Source organism: Copidosoma floridanum, unplaced genomic scaffold, assembly GCF_036245765.1.
Source record: "Copidosoma floridanum isolate Cflo_tuat_1 unplaced genomic scaffold, Cflo_Japanese_pri ptg000030l, whole genome shotgun sequence".
Taxonomy (NCBI): Eukaryota; Metazoa; Arthropoda; class Insecta; order Hymenoptera; family Encyrtidae; genus Copidosoma; species Copidosoma floridanum.
The window spans coordinates 28843570-28869049 of NW_028321907.1; the positions used below are offsets into that span (position 1 = coordinate 28843570).

The 25480-nt window shown below is 33.5% G+C and overlaps 1 protein-coding gene and 2 pseudogenes across 1 annotated transcript in view; 1 reads left to right on the forward strand and 2 right to left on the reverse strand.

Annotated features, from left to right (window-relative positions):
- Nucleotides 1–25480, reverse strand: part of L2HGDH (L-2-hydroxyglutarate dehydrogenase) — a 294884-nt gene that overhangs the window by 17138 nt on the left and 252266 nt on the right. The window lies entirely within an intron of this gene.
- LOC149373581 (uncharacterized) lies at nt 11447–12516 on the reverse strand (annotated as a pseudogene).
- LOC149373582 (uncharacterized) lies at nt 13579–14648 on the forward strand (annotated as a pseudogene).

Below are 25480 nucleotides of genomic sequence, written 5' to 3' on the forward strand. Positions count from 1 at the left end.
CTGTTTTCTTATATTTTAGGGATTCGACCAGTGGGAGAGTATCCAGAGTAAATAAAACACAAACTCCTTAAACTAATATTAAATTTGCAATCCTCATGTATAATATTCATTACAATATTAGATACGATGTGTACTAACCGTATCTTTGTTGTAAGAAAATTAATTTATATTTGTATAAGGTGCTAAACTGATTAATTTTTGAAGACAAAAGTTTTTGCTATACGTAGTTTTTAACACTAAGTCATTTTTGCTTTGAAAAAATAATATCCTAGTATAAAAAATGATTTAACGAGGGTACCTACGTAGGGCCTACCTAACGCCCCGTTACACGGCGCCATCTAACACTGTACATGGGCCCCGCTAGGACCTCAGTAGAATAACTAGGCTGCCTAGGTAGGGCCTACTTACCGCCAACTTACGATTTCCGATCGGGTGTAAGTACAGCAGTACCTATAGCACTGTACCTTTAGAAGTATGCACAAACACACAGTATCCACAATATACACATATACATTGTCGTAGTGGTGGTGAGGGTCAATAGTGGAAATTTGTTTCTGTTTGCAAGCCGAACTACATGCTGCCCTCTGGCGGCCAATTTTTTGATACTTCCTCATTAAGTTTTTGGCAATGAAAATTAGGACTAGCTTGAAAAAAATATGTTGTAGAGAATTAAACAATGCTAGTCGATAGTAATAAAGTCGAGCAAAAAATATTTTTCGCTAAGGCTCTAAAAATATGGCGAAAACAGTAAAAGTAAAACACGGTTTTTAGGGTCTAAAACGAACCATTAGCCTTTAAAAATATATATAGAAGTATGCGTGTCAAAACGACGAACAAAATAAGCTCCAGTTGATCTCAACAGGTCCAGTAGTGGCTTCCCCACAAAATGCAAAAAATCTCGTTTTTTCAGCCAATATTAAAAAATTAATAACTCTCTTTTGTGTTAACATTAAGAGCTGAAATTTTTCAGAGTTGTATAGATTTAGAAATTATTTATTATTTATTATTATAAATTATTTAAATTTAATTTTTTTGTCCATATGATAGTCACAAGTATGGTGTTATTGTTCACATGACAACACCAAAACTAAACACGAGTACGGATTCAGGAAAGGAAGGTCTACCATAAGAGCAGTAGAAGAAGTCGTAAAAGCAGTTCAGAGCACTCGAGACATATGCCATTGAGCGAGAACCCTCGTTCTTCTGGTGACCTTGGATGTAAAGAACGCTTTTAACTCAGCAAGATGGAAGGACATGCTTCACGCTCTGAAACACACATTCAGAACACCAGACTATCTCTTGAGAGTACTGAGAGATTATCTCGAGGACCGCTCTTTGACCTACACGACAACAGAAGGCGAAACAAAGAAGAAAATAACCGCAGGGGCGTTCCAGGGATCCATACTTGGACCCGATCTCTGAAACGTGTCATACGACAGACTGCTCCGCCAGGAAATGCCGGAGGGGACATTCTTGATGGGATACGCGAACGATACTGCTGTAGTAATCGTTGAACGCACAATGGAACTTGTCCAGATACGACTTAACCAGGTTATGTGGAGAGTGGCTCCATAGATGGAGAACCACGGACTCGAAGTTGCAGCAGGGAAGACGGAGATGGTACTGTTGACGAGGAAAGAGATAGATACCATTATTCCCCTCAAGGTACAAAAAAAAAAAGTAATGACGAAGGATGCCGTAAATTACCTAGGGGTGACGCTGGATAGAAAGCTCACGTTTTGGAGCTACGTTAGGCAAGCAGCAAACAAGGTGGCGGCAAGAGTAGCGGCATTAAGCCGAATCATGCCGAATGTTAGAGGTCCAAAACCTGCAATGCGCAGGCTCCTTATGTCTACGGCACAGTCTTTTATCTTGTACGGAGCTGAGGTATGGGAAGATGAAATGAACGTCGAAAAGAAGAGAGTGAAAATCACCTAAGCCCAAAGAATAGGAGTCTTGAAAATAGCCTGCGACGATCGCACAGTCTCGAAGTCTGCGATAATGGTGATAGCAGGCGTAATCCCCATCGACCTCCTTGCGAGGGAAAAATGATTAAAGCACCTTACGGAGAAGGACTTAGAATGAATGGAGGCCAAAAAAAAACGCCCGGGAAATTACGTGGGAACGCTGGCAACGTATATGGCAAGAGGAAACTAGAGATAAATGGACGGCATGTCTGATAAAAGATGTCAAGGAACGGACTGAGCCGAAACACGGGAAAGTAGACTACTACCTCATCCAATTCCTCTCAAATCACGGGTATTTCCGCTTTTAACTCAACAAGATGCGATAAACACAGATGGCTGCGTGCAAGTACTGTGGCTACGATAAAGATGACGCAGAACATTCGTTCTTTGACTGCATCAAGTGGCAAGCCGAACGAAATGTGTTGCAAGAAAGGGTCGGAACTTTCAATCCCCACAACGTAATAGATAAAATGCTACTCAACGAAGTAATACGGACTGCAGTAGCCCAATACATACATACAGTTCTCGAGGCCGAAATAGAGGACGGATTTCTAGATGACTGAGTAGAAGTGGGAGGCCCTCTGTGATGCTTGCGTAGGTCCAGAGCCATTGTGGGGGTGTGGGGTGGTGTTTTCGCTGTGGTGCTCGTGGTGTTCGGGGGGATGGTAAAGAGGCTTTGGGGGTTGGGCCGCCAGGGCGTGGCCGCGGGGCGGTCGGTGTGCGGGATGGGGGCCTGCGTGGGTGCTTAAGCGCATGCAGACTCCCTCAAACCGCTTCGCTTTATCACCTTTCTGCCGATGAGCGGCTGCGGCTTGGTGGCCCATGCCCTTGGGTGCTTTGCTTCCGCTGCCCTACTTTTTAAAAATTTTTTTATTTATTATTATTTTTTTTTTTACGGGGCTGGGCTTGCGTGGTGTGGCTGTGGGGTGGTTGGTGTGTGGGATGGGGGCTTGCGTGGGTGCTTAAATGCGGGTAGGCTCCTGTGGACCGCTTCGCTATATCACCTTTCTGCCGATGAGCGGCTGTGCCTCGGTGGCCTTAGTTTCCGCTCCGCGAGCTCTGTGGTGGGTGCGCTCTTTGTGCCTCTGTCGGGGTTGGCCGGTTCTGTGCCCATGCTGGGGGGCGTCTGCTCATTATTTTGCTCTTTCTCTCTAACTGAACAGAGAAGAGCTGCTCAAGTGTATGACGGGAACTAGAAAATATCCTTGTCGACGCAAAAAGTTACAAGACGCGTTGATAACACTGGAGGAAGCCCGTACCAGGGGCTAAGCCTCCGTGCTTAAAGTTTAAACGCGAGAGCAGACTCCGAATCGGGTGTCCCAGGAGGTTTTGCCAGTTTAGTAGGTATGGTTATAACGAGTCCCACACAGGGGAGGGTTCGCAAACCCTTCTGTCGTGCACAAAGGCATTCTGGACGACCTCGGAAAAAAAAAAAAAATAACAACAATAATAGTAATGATACTAATAATTATAATATAAATAATAATAATGATAATAACAATAACAATAATAATAATAATAATAACAATAATAATAATAATGATAAGAATAATAATAATGACAACGATAATAATAACAATAATAGTACTTCGTCTGCTGCGAGTTAATATAATTAAGTTTACGAGTAGTTTGACTGATTAAAGTGTTAATTACTTAACTTAACAAATTATTTAGAATTTTAATAGATTTTTAGTCAATTGGTTTTTCGCTGCTTGTTATTGGAGAGGGAGTCGGCTCGTGGTGCCCTGGGGAATCGGGAATTCCGTTACCTGTGTTGGAGGTAGGAGTACAGACTCTCTCTCTTACTCGACATTTTTGAGTCAGGAAAAAGGGAAGGACTGACTTTCCCGTTGTCCTTTACATTTGAAAAAGTGATAGAATTAAACTAGTTTATAAATTGGACTGTTGCAGTGTGTTTATAAAATTATCAATGCAACACAAAAGGGTTTTACAGTAAATCATAAGCCTGCGAACATGAATGGTGAAAATTGGACAGTTTCTTGAAAGTAGATGAGGTTGCTTTCCTAGGTTTATGTAATGCTGTTGTTAGCTAATGGTGCGGCGTGTACCGATTGTTTCTCGCTATATGTAGTTATTCCATCATTTGCTATTATTCTCGCTTGGTCTATGTGTCTTAACTCTAAGTTATTCTAGTTTTCAACATCTTGTCTTTTAAACTCAATCGATATGTATATACTAGTATTTAATACTACACCTCAGTGCAGCTGTTTCCAGCTAAACTTTTGCATCAATAGAATTTTATAATTATTTGATTTTTGTTTTAGTTGTCGTTTCCGCTCAGCATAGATCCGCGTGCATGAATCATAGTTGGTCATTGTGTTGCAGCTACAAGTAACTTGCAGGTGATTCACATCTTTTCGGATGTACGTGGATTCTTGCTTGGATTTCTTTCAAATCTACATGGAAAATTCTTTAAGAATGAGTGAGAAAGAATTACTGGTAAATTTTAGTTTACCAACATTACACAATACTACTAAAATAAAAAAAAAATAAAAAAATACTTGAATTCCCTGGTTTTGGTGTTAATATACGGATGATAACATTTATTCACTGCTAAAAAAATCAGCTGATTTCTCAACGGATTTCTGATGCCAAATTGTCAGCTGATTTCTTGACTACGAAAAAATACAAGTCCCATCAGGGCGAAAAATACAAGTCTCAAAGGAAAAAAATTTTTTTTGCCATTATCAAAACTATGCATTCCGGAACTTTTATAGTAGAATGAGAGAGGGAAAGTGTAAGAGATTTAGAAAATTTTCAATACCAAAGATTACAAGGTCCGTGCGCTAGAAAAAGTTAGAGTTTCATCAGTGCCAAAAAATGCAAGTCCCGAAGGAAAAAAAATACATTTACGATTGACAAAAATATGCATTTTGAGACAATTATAGTAGAATAATATAGGTAAAGGTTGAGAAATTAAAAAAATTTTTGACAGCTTAAACTACTCGCTGGTCCGAAAAAATGCAAGTCACACAGATGTGCATCAGTACGAGTCCCGACTACCAAAAATGTAATTTCCATTGTGAAGTAAATGCGTTTCGGGAAATTTGAAGTTGATTCAAAGGGTGCAGAAATGTATTTTATTCCGTTTCCCCACCGGAAGTATTACTTTTTTCCACGGATTTCAAAGGAGAAAATGCAGCATTTTCTCACTGTTAAAGAACGCATTCACTGCCCATAGAAAAGTACTTTACCGTCCTCCACGTGGTTGGCACCCTCTTGTTTAGCTTGGCGGGCAATTTTCACTTGGATGACGTTTAAATGCATTCCTAAATAGCAGTAAATGCGATTCATAACGGTAATATTAATAATAAAATAGTAAGTCATACTTTCTTAACTAGAGGCGAAATACACTTTTTTTTTCGAACTTTAAAAAATACGAATTCTGATAGAGCTTGAAAGAATGCTTTCTTGCATTTATTAATTACAAATATTATTGTTGCAAAAAAAAACAACAGCCCTAACAGCGGGAAAAAGTAACAAGTTCTGATGTAAAAAAAAAAAAAAATCTGACCGCGAAAGACCAAGATTTTTATAGTGACATTCGTGCGTTTCGAGGAATTTGACGTTGAATCATACGGTCCATACGTTTTTTTTCTCACTTTGCAAATTGCAAGTTTTGTTACAGCTAAAACAGATCAATTTAGTAAGCTATAAGGTATTGAGTGAAAAATAATACATGAAATTAAGCTATTTGTTGAAAAAAATAAGCTGACTTTTCGACTGATCAATTAACTAATTTGTGATGCCAAATTATCAGCAGACTTTTTGTACATTAAATTTTCTTCTTTTTAAATTTTCTTCACGAACAATAATTATTTGTTTGTCTCGAACAGTTTAATATATTAATTTTATCGTATTGTTATCAACTTACTTGTTTGTCTCGAACAGTTTGATATAAATAAATAAGTTGATAACAATACGATAAAATTAATATTTGAAAAAAAAATCATAGTACCTAAATTTAAAAAAAACACAAGTCCTAATTGGAAAAAATCAAAACTTTGCATTATAAAAACATTGTGTTTAAAGTTATTTTGAGTTACTTGCGGATACTTCAAAAGTATAATTTTAAAAATGTTATATATGGTGAAAATTGAAAGTTCTATGATTACGAAAAAATTCAAGTCCCAGAGAGTGCGAAAAAATATAAGCCGTAATAAAAAAGTAAAAATTTTGAGGAAACACAATATGCGTTTTAGAGCATTTAATATATTTTATAAATATTCATAAGAGTGATTTTTTTGGTTTTATTTCTGAGAAATTTACAAGCTCCTTGATCACAACAAATAGAAGTTCTACGAGTGCATAAAATTACTCGTCTTTGTAAGTAAAAAAAATTAGTAGACATAATAAAAAAAGTTTAAATTTTATGGAACACAAGGTACGTTTTCAGCAATTAAAAAAAGATTATAAATACTGTAAAATATGATTGTTTTTGTTTTGATTATTAAAAATGCATAAGTTTTGTAATTACATAAAATATAAGTTCCATGAGTTCGAAAAATTAAAAGTGCAACAGTTGCAAGGAGTTCTAAGTTTTGACAAAAAGGTTAAAATTTTCGTAACACAAAGTATGTATTTTTAGACATTTTAAGATGATTAAAAGTTGTAAAGCGGGTATTTTTTAGGGATTTCATTCTAAAAAATAAACAATTTTCACGACCATGAAAAATACACGTCTCACGAGTTCAGTCCTGATAAAAATATTTTTTGATGTACAGAATAAACGTTTTAAGGCATTAATAATCTACTATAAAAACTATAAAGAATTATTTTTTGGATTTTGATAAAAAAAATTTGACAAGTTCCGCAATCTAGAAAAAGTACAAATCTCACAAGTGCACAAAGTCACAAGTCCTAATAAAAAAAATTAAAATTTTATTCATAAACAATTTGCATTTTAACGAAAGTCGTGATTTCCATAGTGCCACGAAAATACTCTTCTCGACTGTTTAAATTAACCTAGAACTTCCTAGAGCAAACACTTTTCCTAGTGAAAATTTTGGATTTTTTTAGTGGGGTCTTATGCTCCTTTAAGCTGCTGAGAATTGTATTTTATCACTCGGCTAGAACTTAAAAAAAATTTTAAAGTGCGAAAAAAACTTCTTTTCTGGACGGTTTCAATCAACTTCAGACTCTCCGGAAGGCACACATTTAATCATAAAAATTTAGATGTTCCAATGTGGGTAATGTAAATGTCCTTATTATAACTATAAATTTCATCATACTTGCTTCTTCGATTTTCTTTTCTTAACTGTGAGCTTTAACAGTAGAAATTTTGGTATTAGCTGGTGCGTTATAAATTTACCATTATTATTCTAATTTTTAAATATGGTTCTTAATTCTTAAAATACTTTATTTTATAAAAAGATTGTAAGACCAGAATGTACATAATTATGAAACCTATTGTTTCATATCATGTCCCTATTTATGAAACTTTTAAAAAAACGTTAATTCAGTATAATATTTTGAGACAATTACAGTTTTTTTACTTGCATAACACTATTTTATTTAAAAAAATAATTATATCATTTATTTGTTTACCAGAAGTATATAAATTCCTTGTTGAAGTTTGGTGCCATAATACGTACAGTTCAAAAGATAGGTTATGTACTACTTTGTCTATATTTATGGAATTATTTTTAAAATTGGTCATTTATTGTATGTAAAATGAAATTTTTCTTGCGAATTCATAAAGATACATAAAATATACAACTACCACAATTTTTTTATCAATTAAGTTGTATGACATATACATGAATTTTCATACTCCCTAAATAGGGACATTTACTACTTGTGTTTTTCCGCTCGAAAAAAAATTGTTCATTTTAAAGTGTAAAAAAAAAATTAGTGTTTTGGACTGTTTTAATCAACTATAAGTTTCTCAAAACGCACCCGTTTCATCACATTTTTAAATGTTCGTAAAAATCACATTTTTTAACATTTATAAAATACATTCAATGCCTAAAAACATATATTGTGTTCCCCAAAAATTTTTACTTCTCTATCGCGGCTTGTAATTTTTTGCACTTTTTGGGACTTATATTTTTTCGTAATCACAGAATTTTTAATTCTCACCATGTATAACCTTTTTTAAATTATACTTTTTAAGTATTTGCAAGTAACTCAAAACAACTGAAAGCACAATGTTTTAGTAATGCGAAGTTTTGATTTTTTCAATTAGGACTTGTGTTTTTCTCGTATGTGGATACTATGATTTTTTTTTCGCTGTGTCTATTCGCACCTTATATCCACGTACACGCATGTGCCTCGCTCGCTTCGCGCTTCGCTCGCTCGGAAAAAAATGAACTTGGACCCTATGAGTACCGGACAGTAGAGTTGCCCACTGCAAGTGCGTATCTACTATATCCACGTAATAACGTGGATATACGGTGCGTTTTGGTGCGAATAGACACTACGTTTTTTTTCAAACATTAATTTTACAGTATTGTTATCAGCTCACTTATTTGCTTTGAATTGTTTGATATAAATAAATAATGATTGTTAGTAAAGACAATTTAAAAAGAAGAGAATATATTGTACAAAAAATGCTGATAATTTGGCATCACAAATCAGCTAATTAAACTTTTTTACGAGCATGGAACTTATAATTTGTGCTGTCAAAAATTTTCCATATCTATCAATTTTAACCTGTCTTATTTTACTGTAAATGTCCCAAAACGCATAGTTTTAATGATGGCAAAATAAAAAATTTCTATCTGGGCTCGTATTTTTTGGCACTGATGGGATTTTAACTTTTTTAGCGCACGGAACTTGAAATTTTTGCTATTTATAATTTTCCAAATCTCATCCCAATTTCCCCTGCTCTCATTCTACTGTTAGTCTTAGAATGCATTGTTTTAATACTGGCACAAAAAATTTTTTTCCTTTGGGACTTGCATTTTTCGCCCTGATGGGATTTGTATTTTTTCACATAGTCAAAAGTCAGTGTTACGATCATGCTAATGTACGTCGTAATTATGTTTTAAAACTATTTTAACATAGGAATACTTTATGACTGCGAAATACGTGATAAAATTAGATGACGAAAGGTTCCAAACCAACATGTATTTCCACTACGTATTGATATGGCGTATTTTCAATTGAAGAGCAATTCTAATATATTTCTTTTCCCAAACAATGTCATTTATTACAAAACGACGTTAGCTGTTGTGCAAAAAGAATTTCTTCAACTGAAACAGATTCACTGAAATAATCAATATGATCCCAAGAATTGTCTTCCACAATTGATTTGAAGAAACTTGATCTATGTTAATACTATCATGAAATGGATATAAAGGTAATATTTTGAAGTAGCTGAATAGAAGTTTAATCGTTTTTTTATGAAACAATCCATGGAAGTATCTGGAGGTATGTAGAAACTTTTCATTAATGTGTACATGTAAAAGCAACCCCTTAAAAATAGCTTTTAACAAAGATTAGGTAAGTTTGATTTCTTGAGTTCATATTTTGTATGGAATTTTTTAAGCTTTTGTACACTGGCAATAAATAGTATTCTTTCTACTGTAGCCTTGAAAAAATCTGAAATCAAAATATGAAAACGGTAGTTTTTTTTTTTTTTTTTTTTTGTGCAACAAACACTTTGTATGTCAATCGTAGTACAATACTGGTTAAGTACTCGCGCGTATTTAAGTGCAGTTATTGAGGTAGTTGACAAGGAAATCGATTTTCTATAGATTTTCTCGAAACTTAGCAAATAAGTACATTTTAGTGTCCTTCACACATCAGTAAAATTTTAACATAGGTACCGCAGCTAAAAACTAAGATATTAACTTATAAACTTATGGCTTTTATCATGGGATGCCTCTGTTACGCTGATGTGAGCCATGCAGTTTTAAAGATTACAAGAATAGTTTTCTATACATTTTTAAAGAAAACTAACTTTTGAATCCGTGGAATCCAAGGAATATTTTGCATTATCTCATTATGTTCCTTCCGGAACTTGTTTTTGAGGAATTTTAGTACAAACATCGTGTATTTCGAGCGAACGTAACCAATTTAGCAGACAGCTTATATATACAATTTGAGACATGACAACGTCGTTCGCCCTCGTTGTATAAATACATTTACTGCCGCTATATACACACGTCATTCATGAACTCAAAATATAATTTGAAACTGTGGAATGTAATTTGTGTACATAATAAACTTATTGATAAACAGAAAAATGTGCAATAAAATTATCAAATGAGTAATCTAGTACATGATTACAGAAATTAACCAAAATATATTTGTATTACAACAATCTGTCAAATAAATTCTTGAACAATGATTTTTTATTATCAAATATTGTAACAAGTAAAACACCTATTTCACTAATAAATTTTGTCGAAATAACCAGTACAAATGGAATTAGTTTTTTAAACTATATTTCATCTTTTATTTTCCATATTTACATTTTTTTTTAAAAAGTCAGTAACTGAAGTAATACGATAACCTAATTCGCAAAAAAAACGATAAACAAAAATAATATACATGTTTGTATACTTATACATACAGGGTGACCCATTTTAATCTATGGACCCGAATTTCTTCTAAACTACGAGGTCTACAAAAAAATAGTTCAGACGAAAGTTGGGCAGGACAGAGGGGGCCATTTGATGGTACCATTAGTTTTGACCTTGAAGTCAGTTTTGAAAGTCATTTCAAGGTCAAGATGGTTTTTTCAAATGGTAACCCCTATTTTCGAGTGCGGATTTGAAAAGAGCGGGAAATTTAACATCAAATTTGTCTGTGAAAATTGTTTTTGTGACCTTGAAAAGTTGAAAATGAAGGTCAAATGTCTAAAAAAACGATTCGACGTAATTTTTCAAAAATGACGTAGTTTTCTGGGTAACACTACAGTTCATAATGCTTGAGAAAGATCAATAAATTGTAAAAGTACAAATTACTTTAATTATCTTGACCTTGAGATAAATTTTGAAGGTTATTTCAGGGTCGTAAAGCATTTTTGTATTCATAAATCCTGCTTTTGACTGCAATCCTTGTTTTTTGAGATTAGATCCTAAAGAATGTTATTACTCTTACATGTTCATGATAAACCTAACCTTTAAAAGGTCACATTAAGATCAATTTAAGAAGTCAATCAGCAAGTTTTCAATTGCTGATTCTTATTAATAGGCGGTGGCATTTTTTAATGCGGAAATAGCAAAACAAAAGTACTTTTATCTTACTTTTAGCGTTACCCGGAAACAACGACGTGGACGTAGTAAGTTCTGTTTCCTTTGGGGTGCCAGATTATCGTGAGTCCCCTTGCCTCTCACGTCGAGGTGCTTGATTATTGTGAGTCCCCTGGCCTCTCACGTCGGGGTGCTTGATTATCGTGAGTCTCCTAGCCTCTCACGTCGGGGTGCTTGATTATCGTGAGTCCCCTAGCCTCTCACGTCGGGATGCTTGATTATCGTGAGTCCCCTAGCCACTCACAATAGCTGCATTTAGCCACGGATAAATTGTTCGAAATTTTGTCCGTTGGCTTGAAGACACATGCGCACACGTCTTTCAAAACTGTCCACAGTCCTGAGCAATGTTTCTCGAGGAATGGCTGCGCAAGCTGTACGGATCCGGTCCATCATTTCCTCTCGCGTTGTTGGCCGTTGTGCAAAAACAACATTTTTCACGTACCCCCACAAAAAAAAGTCGGGTGACGTGAGATCTGGTGAACAAGCAGGCCATTCAATTGGGCCTCCTCGTCCTATCCACCTGCCCTGATAACGGTTGTTTAAAAACAAAACTCCCGTACAATCAGTGCAAAATGAGGTGGAGCACCATCTTGTTGAAGCCACATTCTTTGCCGTGTTGCCAAGTCAACATTTTCCAACAGACCAGGTAAGTGCTCCCGTACCAATGCTAAGTAGCTAAACCTGTTAACATTTTGATCAAAAAAGTAGGGTCCAATCAAATACCCATTTACAATTCCGCACCAGACCATGAGGCTCCACCGATTTTGGTGGTCTACAGCTCTGTACCAGTAAGGATTTTCGTACGACCAATAGTGACAGTTATGTCTGTTCAGTTGCCCGTCGCTGTAAAAATTAGCTTCATCCGAGAAAAGAACATAGCGAAAGAAATGGGGATCATTTTGAATGACTCGCAAAGCCCATTGGCAGAAATTAATTTGATCTACAACATGACGAGGTTGTAAGGCTTGCGTTAGAGTAATATGGTAAGCATGATAATTAAAAAATCGCAAGATTCTTGAAACGGTACTTTGCGGTGTACCCGTTTCTCTTTCAATCTGTCGAGTAATAATGTGCGGATCTAAATGGACAGCTGCAAGAATTGTTAATGTTCGCACATCATTATCTTCATAATCATGATGTCGGCGTTGACGAACAAGATGCCCTTCGCGAGCTCTTTCTGTTAGGGTTCTTATTGTCATATCAGTAGGGTGTCTTCTATCTGGAAATCGTACAGCATAAAGTATTGATGCAGCAGCGTAATTGTTGCGACATTCCCCTAAAACTAATATCATATCAACAATTTCTGTTGATGGATAATCAGCCATATTAAAAAATTTGTTTCGGGTACACGAAATGTGAATAGTAATTTGGATTTACATAAGAAGTAAAATAATACAGAAAAAATCAATGTCTAACATAAAAGCTCGATAGTTTTCATTTATAAAAGCAAAAGTAGTCCAAAGCAAAGTAGTCGAGAAATAATAGTACCGATAAATTGCCGAAACAAATTTTTAGGAAGATAATCACAAAGTAAACTGAAATAAGTTCCTCAAGCTTATGCTAAGGAAAATTGCATTATCCGTAAAAAAACAATTGTATTGATAAGCTATGATTTTGTCTTATTATTAGATTTTGTATTTATTAATGGACTAATCTTTACAATTAAACTAACAATTAGTTTGATGCCTGCATTTATTTTGACCTTCCTATGAAAATCGGTCGTACTTGAAATTTTATATCTCAGCGACACATTGAAACACAATTGTAAGTACGTTTTAAAGCCTGAGTCAGACCCTCCAAGTCGTTATTACCTTCATCTAAAAAAGTCAAAAGTCTATTTTATCAAAAAAATATTTTATTATGTTTTTAATGCTAGAATTTTGTTTTGTTTAAAATAGTCCAATTAAAAATAACTAGTAAATTTGCTGGAAATTTTCTAATTTGTTTTGTTTTATTTTATGACAGAATAAATGGTATAGCCTTATTTTGACTGGTATTACAGCCGATTTTGAAGTTAGGCAAGTGTTCCCTACTTCAGTATTATTATTAATTTCTTTATGTATTGGTAATCCTATATTTTTACAATAACATTAAAAACTAGATAATTTAAACAATTTTTGCCAACATTGGCTGGTTTAGTTAATTTTTGTTTTAACTTTTTTTAAATCGCATACACTTGAAAATCGCTTGAATTTCTACTTCGCCGCTCGTTCTAAGTTCACCACAGTTAGATTGATGCTGTTGATTATTGATGTAACATTGAATACAAAATCAAAGACAAAATCGTAGCTTTTATATTAGACATTGATTTTTTCTGTATTATTTTACTTCTTATGTTAATCTAAATTACTATTCACATTTCGTGTACCTGAAACAAATTTTTTAATATGGCTGATTATCCATCAACAGAAATTGTTTATATGATATTAGTTTTAGGGGAATGTCGCAACAATTACGCCGCTGCATCAATACTTTATGCTGCACGATTTCCAGATAGAAGACACCCTACTGATATGACAATAAGAACCCTAACAGAAAGAGCTCGCGAAGGGCATCTTGTTCGTCAACGCCGACATCATGATTATGAAGATAATGATGTGCGAACATTAACAATTCTTGCAGCTGTCCATTTAGATCCGCACATTATTACTCGACAGATTGAAAGAGAAACGGGTACACCGCAAAGTACCGTTTCAAGAATCTTGCGATTTTTTAATTATCATGCTTACCATATTACTCTAACGCAAGCCTTACAACCTCGTCATGTTGTAGATCAAATTAATTTCTGCCAATGGGCTTTGCGAGTCATTCAAAATGATCCCCATTTCTTTCGCTATGTTCTTTTCTCGGATGAAGCTAATTTTTACAGCGACGGGCAACTGAACAGACATAACTGTCACTATTGGTCGTACGAAAATCCTTACTGGTACAGAGCTGTAGACCACCAAAATCGGTGGAGCCTCATGGTCTGGTGCGGAATTGTAAATGGGTATTTGATTGGACCCTACTTTTTTGATCAAAATGTTAACAGGTTTAGCTACTTAGCATTGGTACGGGAGCACTTACCTGGTCTGTTGGAAAATGTTGACTTGGCAACACGGCAAAGAATGTGGCTTCAACAAGATGGTGCTCCACCTCATTTTGCACTGATTGTACGGGAGTTTTGTTTTTAAACAACCGTTATCAGGGCAGGTAGATAGGACGAGGAGGCCCAATTGAATGGCCTGCTTGTTCACCAGATCTCACGTCACCCGACTTTTTTTTGTGGGGGTACGTGAAAAATGTTGTTTTTGCACAACGGCCAACAACGCGAGAGGAAATGATGGACCGGATCCGTACAGCTTGCGCAGCCATTCCTCGAGAAACATTGCTCAGGACTGTGGACAGTTTTGAAAGACGTGTGCGCATGTGTCTTCAAGCCAACGGACAAAATTTCGAACAATTTATCCGTGGCTAAATGCAGCTATTGTGAGTGGCAAGGGGACTCACGATAATCAAGCATCCCGACGTGAGAGGCTAGGGGACTCACGATAATCAAGCACCCCGACGTGAGAGGATAGGGGACTCACGATAATCAAGCATCCCGACGTGAGAGGCTAGGGGACTCACGATAATCAAGCACCCCGACGTGAGAGGCTAGGAGACTCACGATAATCAAGCACTATAAGCTATATCGTGTTGTTTACAAGCTTCATCCAATAGATTTATGCCCGGATCTCCATCGGTTTATCTCTTAGCTAATTTAGTGCCCGGTCCGCAATACTGATATCCTGGTATGATCAGTTCTACTAGTAGTTCGTTTATGGCTGCATTTGTGACACCACGACCTTTTGGTAGATGAATAATCATCACTTCTCAAGTGTAAAACGTTAACTGAGCTCGTGAACATCAATAGCAGGCTATTTATGTTAAAAAAAGATTAAATATTTAAAAACATGCTTTTTACACATCACTTCCAGTCTCAGTTGAGTCAGCCTACAGTTAACATGAGCTTCGTGGAACAGAATATTAAACTTCCCGTCTCACATTTTGAAGATATTGTTGAACAAGATAAGAAAATAAAACGCCACGGTAATTTGCTACCTTATACTATAAGAGCTAGTTTTTGCGGTCCATCAAACTGTGGATAAACGAATAGCTTACTATCTTTTATTACTCACCACAATGGATTCAGATTTGAAAATACTTATTTGTACTCAAAATCTTTGAATCAACCGAAGTATAAGTTTCTAAAAGAACTATTAGATTCCATTGATGGCATAAAATATTTTTCACTTAGCGAGCATGAATCAGTTATATCACCGGATAAAGCACTATTCAATTCCATAATGATATTCGATGACATTGCCTGTTAAACAAGATGATATGAAAGCCTTTTCCTGCATAGGGAATCACACAAATGTTGACTACTTCTATTTGCGTCAATCTTATGCTCAAGTTCCAAAGCATTTAGTCCAAGATAATTCAAACCTCTTGGTAATAGTTTGACAAGATGATATGAATTTGATACACATCTATTACGATCATGTTAATACCGACATAAGGTATAATGACTTCAAAAAATTGTGTGTTAAAAGTTGGAGAGTTGGGAAACGTGGATTTGTCGTGATAGACAAGGAAAGAGATATTAATAATGGTAGATATAGAAGAAGACTTGACTCCTTTGCAATAAATATTACTTATTTATATTACGTATGCATAAGTCTTTTGTTAAGTATCAACTTATAAATATGGATACATTTTATAAGAAAAAACACGTTCTTCGACAAATTAAAAAAGTGAGAGAAGCTGTGAAACGTAAGCATTGATTGTTACAGTAAGGAAAAAAAAATTTTGAAAAATCAATTAGTGAGACTTTCAAGCCTATTACTAATCCGCTTCATAAATCATCTACAAAACACATGAGGAAAAAAATGTACCACAAAGCTTCGAATTTCAATCCAAAGAGCCTTTCAAGCCTTTTAAGCCTTTTCAACCAAAAAAAAAAAAAATATCGACACATCAATGTTTCAATCAGCTAATAGTAACATTGATAATGAAGACACGTTTTCATCCAATGATATTATCAAAGACTATGATAGTGATGTTAAAAAAAGTAATCATGATGATGATTCAGCGCATGATATTATTAAAACTCTATCCATGAAGTTTTATTTAAAAATACTTGATAAAAATAAGCTAGAATTAGATAGAATGTATTGGATAAGAAGAGTAAAAAATAGACAATATGTACTCAGCGATTTACCCATTTATTTGGAAAATAATCAAATTCAAATAAAGTATCTAAGATATCCAATGACTGATGGATTGATGGAGTTACTTATTAAAAAACATCCTGATAAAGCATACATGACACTAGATAATTTAGCTCAATACAAACATATTTTGGAAACTTTAAGTGCACGTAAAAGAAAATTTGATGAAAATGAGACCAATCATCAATACAACAGTAAAAAGTTTAATGATGTTATTGCTCCAATATTTAATCTTACACATGTAAAAAAAAAGTGGATCCGTACCTTCATTTAAAATTGCTAAACTAAGCACGCAAATGGATTGTGTTTACTGGGACAACACTAATGAACTAGTTAGTCGACTAAGATTGCTAGTGGCAGAAAGATCGGCAGGTAATCCTAGTCATACTAACGAAATAAATTCAATCGTTGAGGAGCTTCGTAAACTCATATAATATATTGAGCTTGCTTATTAAATTTAACTTCAGTATTAAAATGAGCATTGATGTATTCGGACGTGAATCAGCTAAGTCTGAAGGTGGTAGTCGAGGTCCTCCTGAAATTGGATATAAGCTCACCTCAGATGGTCAATTTGACTTGGAAGATAAAAAACTATGCAATGTTGCATCAGCTGTTTAACCTAATTTTGCTATAAATCTTACTACTTTGCAGAAAGAAAAAAGTTTCATTTTAGATGAACAAGAAAAAATAAATCTACTAGTGATTGATTTAAGCGATGTATTTTCAGAAACAATACTAAATTTGCAGCGTAAAGTAAATACAATTAAGGAGATTTTGACCCAGATATCTAATAAAACTCCAGAAAACAGTTAAGAAGGATAGAAGCAGTAGTGAAAGAGCTTCATAAACCTGCAAGACGCAACTACCTCTGCTGAAAGTCTGATTTTCGCTGCTTGGAGAAAACATGGCAAGCGGATCTTATGGAGATGATAATAGTTTGTTGTTGGTCGACACCCCTTGCTTCAAATACTAAACGGTCGATGACTTGATATCGCTGTCTGGCAACTCTGATCAAACCCGCCTGCAGTTGTTGGTGCAGGTTTTTATATGAGGTTTCTACTACCACATGATGTAGCTCTACTGTAGTAATCTCCTCCCCACTCGTTTCTTTTCGACAAGTTACTTCTTGCCCGTTATCGTCACCCTTTTGTTCTTCTCTGTTACGTTCTGTATTTATTTCATCATTCTCACTAGATAATGAGTCAGTCATGGAGGTAATATTACATTACTCGCTATCATGAAAACTAAAAGTTATCATATTTTGCTCATTATTGTCATTGTTGTCATATATTTGCATCATATAAAAATCATTTTTCTATAGAAGCACAGTTTCTTGGAGTTTTTCAAACGATATTACACAATAATATGGAAACACACCCTTTCTTTAAAGCAATTGGATTTGATCTATGGTGTATACATTGTCTTGACTAACAAAGGCTCTAAAATATTATGCTGTTCCGAATATTATGCCAAATATATATTAATATAATTATATATTATATTTTATATATTAAATATTATGCCAAATTACCGAACGATGAAGGGTAAAATTAATAAGAGTCAACAAAACGTAAGCTGATCCTCATTCCTTCGATATATTGTATGAAAAAAATGTATTTTTCGGTTTTTGAGATTACATTTATTATTTGCAGGTCCTCGATATCTGAAATTAAAAACAAAATCAATAAACAAGTTTAAGGAAAAAATAATGTTCATTAAAAAAGTCTAATCAAAAATATTTACTCTCCAGTAAAATAATAATAATCGTGAATTTTATCATCATTTTTAATACATGTCTCGAATACATGACATTTGTCAGTGTTGAAAAAAAATTAAAATTCTCTTTTTCAGTCAATAATCTCATTGGTACTGGATTATTATACATACTTTGCAAATTTATGGCAAGATTTAACAAACCAGGTAGCTGGATTTTCACAGCTTTCAGTTTCTTTTCTATAAGAAACGTATCGTGATTTGGTATCGTTAAGACTGCACTTTACGTAGTATCCAACACTTAATGCTTCGTGGTGTTGTATTGCTCTGTCACTATTGTGTACAGGTTTTAATAAACACTCAAAATCTGCATATACTATAAATGGCACTTGATTTTTATTCTTAAAATTTTCAAATTTCAAAATATTATTACCACATTTGGACAAGCTAACTTTACATTTATTGACTTTAACGCACTCCACTGTGTGTATTATAAGTTTTTCATTAGTTTTGAAGTAATGTAGGCAACAATCGCAAATTTGTATTTTACGTTTATATTTGGTAAGAGAGCTTCTTACAAACTGAGATAAATCTTTAACCCACACATCATGGCAATGGTATTCATCATTATCCGTACGACTCGCCCTGCTCTCTAAACTATCTTCTGACTGAGCATCTACTTCTTCTTCGTATTCCTCTTTTATAATTCTATTATTAGCACGGTTAAGATCATAATTTATCTCTTCACTCTCTTCTATATCATCTTCTTCTGCATCTTTTTCTTCCACCTCTCTCATCATTTCAGAATAATGGAAATCATAATCTTCATTGTTAAATTTTTTTTGTTTTTTATTTGCTTTTCCCTTATCATTCATTTCTATATATTGATTTTCTATAAGTAACGAATTTACAATTTACATGTTTAGCCTTTTTTTCAGCTGTCAAATGAAGAATATTTATTACTTAATTTAAAATAGAGCGCCAAGTCCACCTGGAATCTCGTTCTTGGAATTTATCTATGTCGGTAGCAATGGATTTCTGAACATTATTTTCGAACCCTTCATGTACATCAGTTGTATAAAAAATACATTCCGACTTAGTGTTTAAGTACTTAACTTCAGTATTCTCCGTATTATTTTTTAATAAGACAAATTCTGCTGCTAAAACTGCATTAATTTTTAAAGTATACTGCTGATTTAGAATTTCTGGTATTTTTAGAACAAACTCTTTTTCCGCAGAATTCAGAAATTTTACTACATCCAAATGCTTGCTATTCACAATAATAACAGTTCTTATACGATTCTGAAATGCACTTTCAAGTTGCTTCCACACCACAGCAACATCATCGTCATTATGGCTTGACGTAGTAGCGAGACTCAATATTTAATAATTTTTGCTTAATGTGCGATGACAATTTCACAGATTGTTAATAGTTTTTAATGCTTTCAAGCGCTACACACTAGTATCAACTATATCTTGAATTTTTGTTATATTTTCACCATTCAACAGTCGTTGATGTTTTATTCGCACTACTTCACAAAAAATCACAAAATTTTCTGTACAGTCAGCATTAGTAGAATTATCAAAAAGTCGCTCCATGATACTTACACCGATTGTTATCGTCCTCCAATGATTCCAACGGTTCTTTGACAAATGTTTTGAGCTGTCTGGTTACATAAATAAAAGCGCTACGTAGTGGTGAGGCAACAAAAAATATAATATACGTATAGTATATAAAAAGAGGTTGTAAATAAGTATTAATGTTAGTTGACTGTTAGTTCTACTAGTTTGAAGATGGTTAAATACGTAATTTATACTCAAGGCTTTAAGACTATATTTAACGAATTTATTTTTAAAGAGGTAGCAATTCTACCTTTAGAGGAAGAAGATTCCCTGAAAATAAACGTGGAAATCTATGGTTATAACGTAATTACCATGGTCTCTTTTGGAACTTAAGAGAAAATTTTATATGTAGGGGAGGGTGGGGCAGGCAGGAGCACGGTGGCTCAGCATAGCACCCTCATAATATCAATAATCATAGACTTAAAAAATCGAATTTTGCCATAAATGTAATAAGAAATACTTATCCTATTATCCTCTATGCTTTCTATGTCGAAAAATTACGTTTCCGATTTATTATGTAATTTTAAAAATTTCACTGCTGAGAAAAAGTTGGCTTCATATTTCATTGGCTTGAAACAACTCAAAAATAATAGATTTTTTTAACGAAAATGGATTCATTTGATAGCTTAAGTCTTCAGTTTCAAAGCACTATTTTTTTTATTTTTTTTTAAATTTATCTCAACAATGATGTAAACAATATAAAACCTTATTAAAATGGGGCAGGCGTAGCCGTAAACCTGATGTAAACAGTCCACAAAATACAAGTGCAATACTTAAGTAGTTGTAGGTAAATTAAATTGAATAGCTAGTTACTTTTCAATCATTAATCTGTTATGCTGTACGATCACGATAATAGACTGAAAATATTATTTCCTATAGTTGTAGGATTTACATCCACTTTTACCATAAGTCGGTATGCTTTAAGTTTTGTTCAATATTTTCTGTAATAAAAAAAATTTTTTTTAATATAAATAAATAGTCATATACAACAACTAATAAATTTATTACAACCCTTCGATGTTTACTTAATCAAAACAGAAAGAAAAATGCCATGAAAATTTCAATATAAAAATAAGGTATTGTGACCGTGCTACGCCTGCCCCACGGGGTGCCACTCCACACCCACTGGTAGGGCAGTTGGAGCATTTTCGAATCATATTATTTTTAGTTTATTTGTTGACAATAATGTAAAAAATAAAATTTTTTGACTGTGGATAACGTTTCTACTTTAATTTTTCTTTTTGTTTCTTTTTTTTAAATATTGAATTCATCTTTAATGTTACTTCTACATTTAATTTAAGTTAGAGTGCCACGGCCGCCCCACCCTCATATGTAATTTTATAAGCAAGTCAACTATAGATGAGGGTTTAAAAATATACATGCACGTATTTATTTTGTATTCACAGCTAGAACATACAACTCTCCACTAGCTTTAAATCTTTGATAGCAAAAAGATCTGCTGGAAAAGGCTGCAGTCGTTGGAATGTTTCCGAGCGAGGAAGCAGTTGTTCCCAATGATACTTCTACACTCTTAATCGAGAGTGCAACTTTACCAATAGTAAATCCTTGATTCGATACATTGTTAAGGTCAAGACGTCGCAAACGATTTCCTTTTAAGTGTGTTAGAGAAAACGTGATCCTAAAAATTTTACTGTGGAAAAATCATTATAGATTATTTCAATATTGTGGAACATTCCAGTGGAACAAGTGAATCGTATACATCCAGAACTTATTACTGACAGGAATCCATGGGAAACTTATAACTTTTACTTTGAAGCTAAAAGTAATGTAAATCCATTACACGTGATTTTATACTTTAAAAAAGACACTTACACTCTTTTGCACTACTGTGAACTTTTAAGGTATAGCGTGGAGGACAGAAGAAAATTTATCTTCTGAAATGGTAAATTGTTCAAACACATTAAAAGAATAAAATTCTATTGCATGACAAATCTGCTATCATAAAATTTACCATAGTGTGTAATAAACTTATAGTGTGGTCAAATATAGATACTGAGTAGTAGTGAATGAAAGGTTTTTTTCACCACTTTACATAAGAGTTTCTCTGACATTTTTTATTACTATATCTCAATATAGCCTTACCTAACAAACCATTTTAAATCTTTTTTTTTACACTAGTGGTATCAGCAGCAGTCGTATTGAAAGCCAACAGTTCAAGCAACTATGACAGTGGTAGGTAGATAATCTTCTATTGTATAAAATCGAAACTGTAGCTCTCCCACTTATTTTTTTAAAATAAATGTCATTTCTTGATTTTTTTTCTATTTTTTTTTCACAGCAGTGGTATCAGTAGCAATCTCAGAAATGTATTCTATACATCATGATTTTAATCTATTTTTGATAAACGTCATGCAATATTACAACAAGATTTTTGATAAATATTTAATGTATAAGGATGTTAAAGACTACGATTTACGCAAACATATGTCGCTTAAAAAAAAAAAAAAAAAAAAGAGTTGGAATAGATACATCACAAAAAAACTCAAGTACAAGAAATTGTATTTGTGTGAAACAAGTGTGATATCCCCTCATGCAGGTAGGCAGTGTAACAACTTAAGGTATCACCAGACATCATTGTATCGTAAAAACTAGGATATGAAAAAACCATTATAAGCTGTTGACTAACTGATGGCTAAAGCCGAAGTGATAGAAGGTTTTACACGGGTTTATGAAGGCCTTGTGTCGTTTTTAGAACTACCGTTGCGAAGACAGTACTCATTTGTGTATAATATAAATGACAAAGGACACAAAAAGTGGGAGCGTGAATTTTAATTTATCAGTTGCCACTATTATCTTTAGAACGGGGTGATAAGAGAGATAGATTGTAACAATGATGAGTGTGAAGAGTTGTGTCACCTGGCGAGGAGATTTTTCACCTCAGATGGTGAATTAATAATGCATAAAAGAGTGTTCAAATAAGTGTGTGTTCTTAAAAATATACGAATTAAGTTTTGTTCGCTCGCTCACATGTAAGCTTATTTCTAAGATGTGTGTTTTTATTCAATAAATGTATTAAATATATTTTTTTGTATTTATTTAAAAGCCCATAACTTAATGCGCCCGCTCTTGAGAAAAAAAGCAAGCAAGTGCGCAAGCGTTGCGCGATTGGGAGGATATAGGTATGATCACATGGAAAATATTGGCACGGGCGCGCACCCAAGCTTCGAAGCTCTCCATACTCTCGCGCTACAGCTCCCCCTCGGTGGGCCAGAACCCTCACGCTACATCTCCCCCCTCGGTGGACCAGAAGCCTCTTGCTACAGCTCCCAGGGGGAAAGGGGGGAGGTGGGCCAAAACTCTCTCAGCTTACCTACTCATCAACTCATATTCTATCTGAGTTGTCATCTGACATGTCAGCTGATGTATCGTGTTAATATGTGATCTGTAACTTTACTGCAAATATTAAAATTGATGACAAATTGTTTAGTTATGCAATTTACAGCTTTCTACTGGGCTCAGTCAGTTGTATTATTTGCATGATACATCGAAAAACATCTCTATCAAGGCTCAAATGTGTTGGTTTTTATTAAGATTAAAAAAAAAAATTCTAATGGCATGGCACTTAACGTATCAGCTGAAAATTTATCTAATGTTTTATCTAAAAATTTTCAAAAATGTTGACTAATAAAAATTCACATTTTACAGCTTCGATAGGAATGTTTTTCGATACATCATACGGATGGTATACCTGAATAGGTCCAGTTGAGAGCCGTAAATCGCATTATTTAACAGTATGTTAATAATTTTAATACTTTTAATTAAGTTACAGATGACATATTGACATGACATATCAGCTGACATATCAGATGGTAACTCAGATGATATATTAGCTGATGTATATTAAAAGGGTTCAATCATACAATAATTATATTTTCATGACAAGTAACGAAATAAACTTAACGTTGACTCTCAAAATTTATACAGTTAAATTTTTATGGTATATCGTTTTAAATAATAAGAAAATTTTATTTTGAATAACCAACTATAAATTTGTTTTTTATATTGTATATTAATTACAAACGCTTTTGAATTTACATAAAATTAGGTACGAGTAGCAAAATTATTAAGAAGTTAGAGGACACATAACAATATAACTTGCAAAACCTTACAAAAATGCTTTCGCCTTGAGTTTCAATAATATGACTTCTCGGTTTGATAATATTTTGGAAAAGGCTAGTGTCATAATGCTTTCTTTTAAGTTAAAATAATTTTTTGTCTATTTTTAGTTCATAAGATTACACAAATTTTTTGACAGAAGATTTTGATATGAACAACAAAAGTCGTAAACTTTGTTGTATAAATACAATTTTTAAATTAGAAGATAAACTTTGTCATTCATTTAAAACCTGAAATTATTATTTCATTTTTCAAGGCAAAAATGTATTTATGGCTTGGACTAGCATTGAATCTTTTCCACTTTAAAAAGTGTGACCAGAATAGAACTTCTTAGTGTATTTCAGATTTATTAAATATTTCTCGTTTTAAAAAGAAATTATTAAAACATAATCATGAAAGAAATAAAAAAAAATAATTTTCTTGGCTTATTTACGGTATTTTGGAATTAATTTTTTTATAATTGTCTTAAAAATACGTTAGTTTACCAAATTGTTGTCCTTAATTAGAAAAACAAACAAACCTCTACCAAAAAAAAAAAAAAAAATGATCATCGTAAATATTCTACTTAAAGATTTTTCTAACCACAACTGCTTTTTTAAATCCTGATAATACTTCACTCTTTAATAATAAAAATATATTTCATTTTAAATCCTTTAGAAATTTTGTACAAAAAGAAAAAATTAGAAAAAAAATTTTTAAAGCATAAATGGTTATAAGTACAAGAAATGCATCTTCATTACCACTTATTTTGTACAAAAACTAATTTTCTTTAGTCTTGAGTTTTCCATGGCAACAAACAAGTCTGAAGTTTAAGACAAAAGGTTAAATTTAATTGAAGTAACCTTCATATTTTAATAGAAAGGAAAAGAGGATCTTTGTCTTTACGTGATAAATAGGAACATTGGTGAGATTTACTGTAAAAATATTCCGTAAGCTTATTTATTGTTTTTCAATGTAATAATAACATTACCATCTGATATTCTTATTAATGTTTGATAACACAATTGATAAACAAATTAGGAATAACAAATGAATCAGAGTTTCATAATAATACATCAATATGTCGGTTTCAAAATTTGCTAACAAACCATACACAAAATAGTATTGTAAGAAATTTTTACACTAAAATAAAATAAAATCAAATAAATATGATACTTTAACATAGTATTAAAAACGCTAAAAATGTAAATATTAGTGTAATAAGCAATTAATTGCGAATCAATTTTTATGTAGGTGTATGATATTTAAAATATTTATGTATATATTCATGTCGAAACGTAAAATATACCTGTATATTGTATATTGTATTCGTATAGCAGTATTGTAAGAAAGCGAATTTTTTTCTGTCTTTAGCTTTTTTGACACGTAATTTTAAGTAGTTTTTTGTTCGTGCCCGTATGCACATTTCCACGCGCATTTGACCCAAAAATACTTATTTTTTGTACTTTCTAGATTCTAATAAAGTTTAAACAGGGGTCTAATTGCGTGCTCCGATATCCGCAATACGGATCGAGATTTATCGTCACACCACCAACCTTATGAAGAAAACGTAACAGAAAGT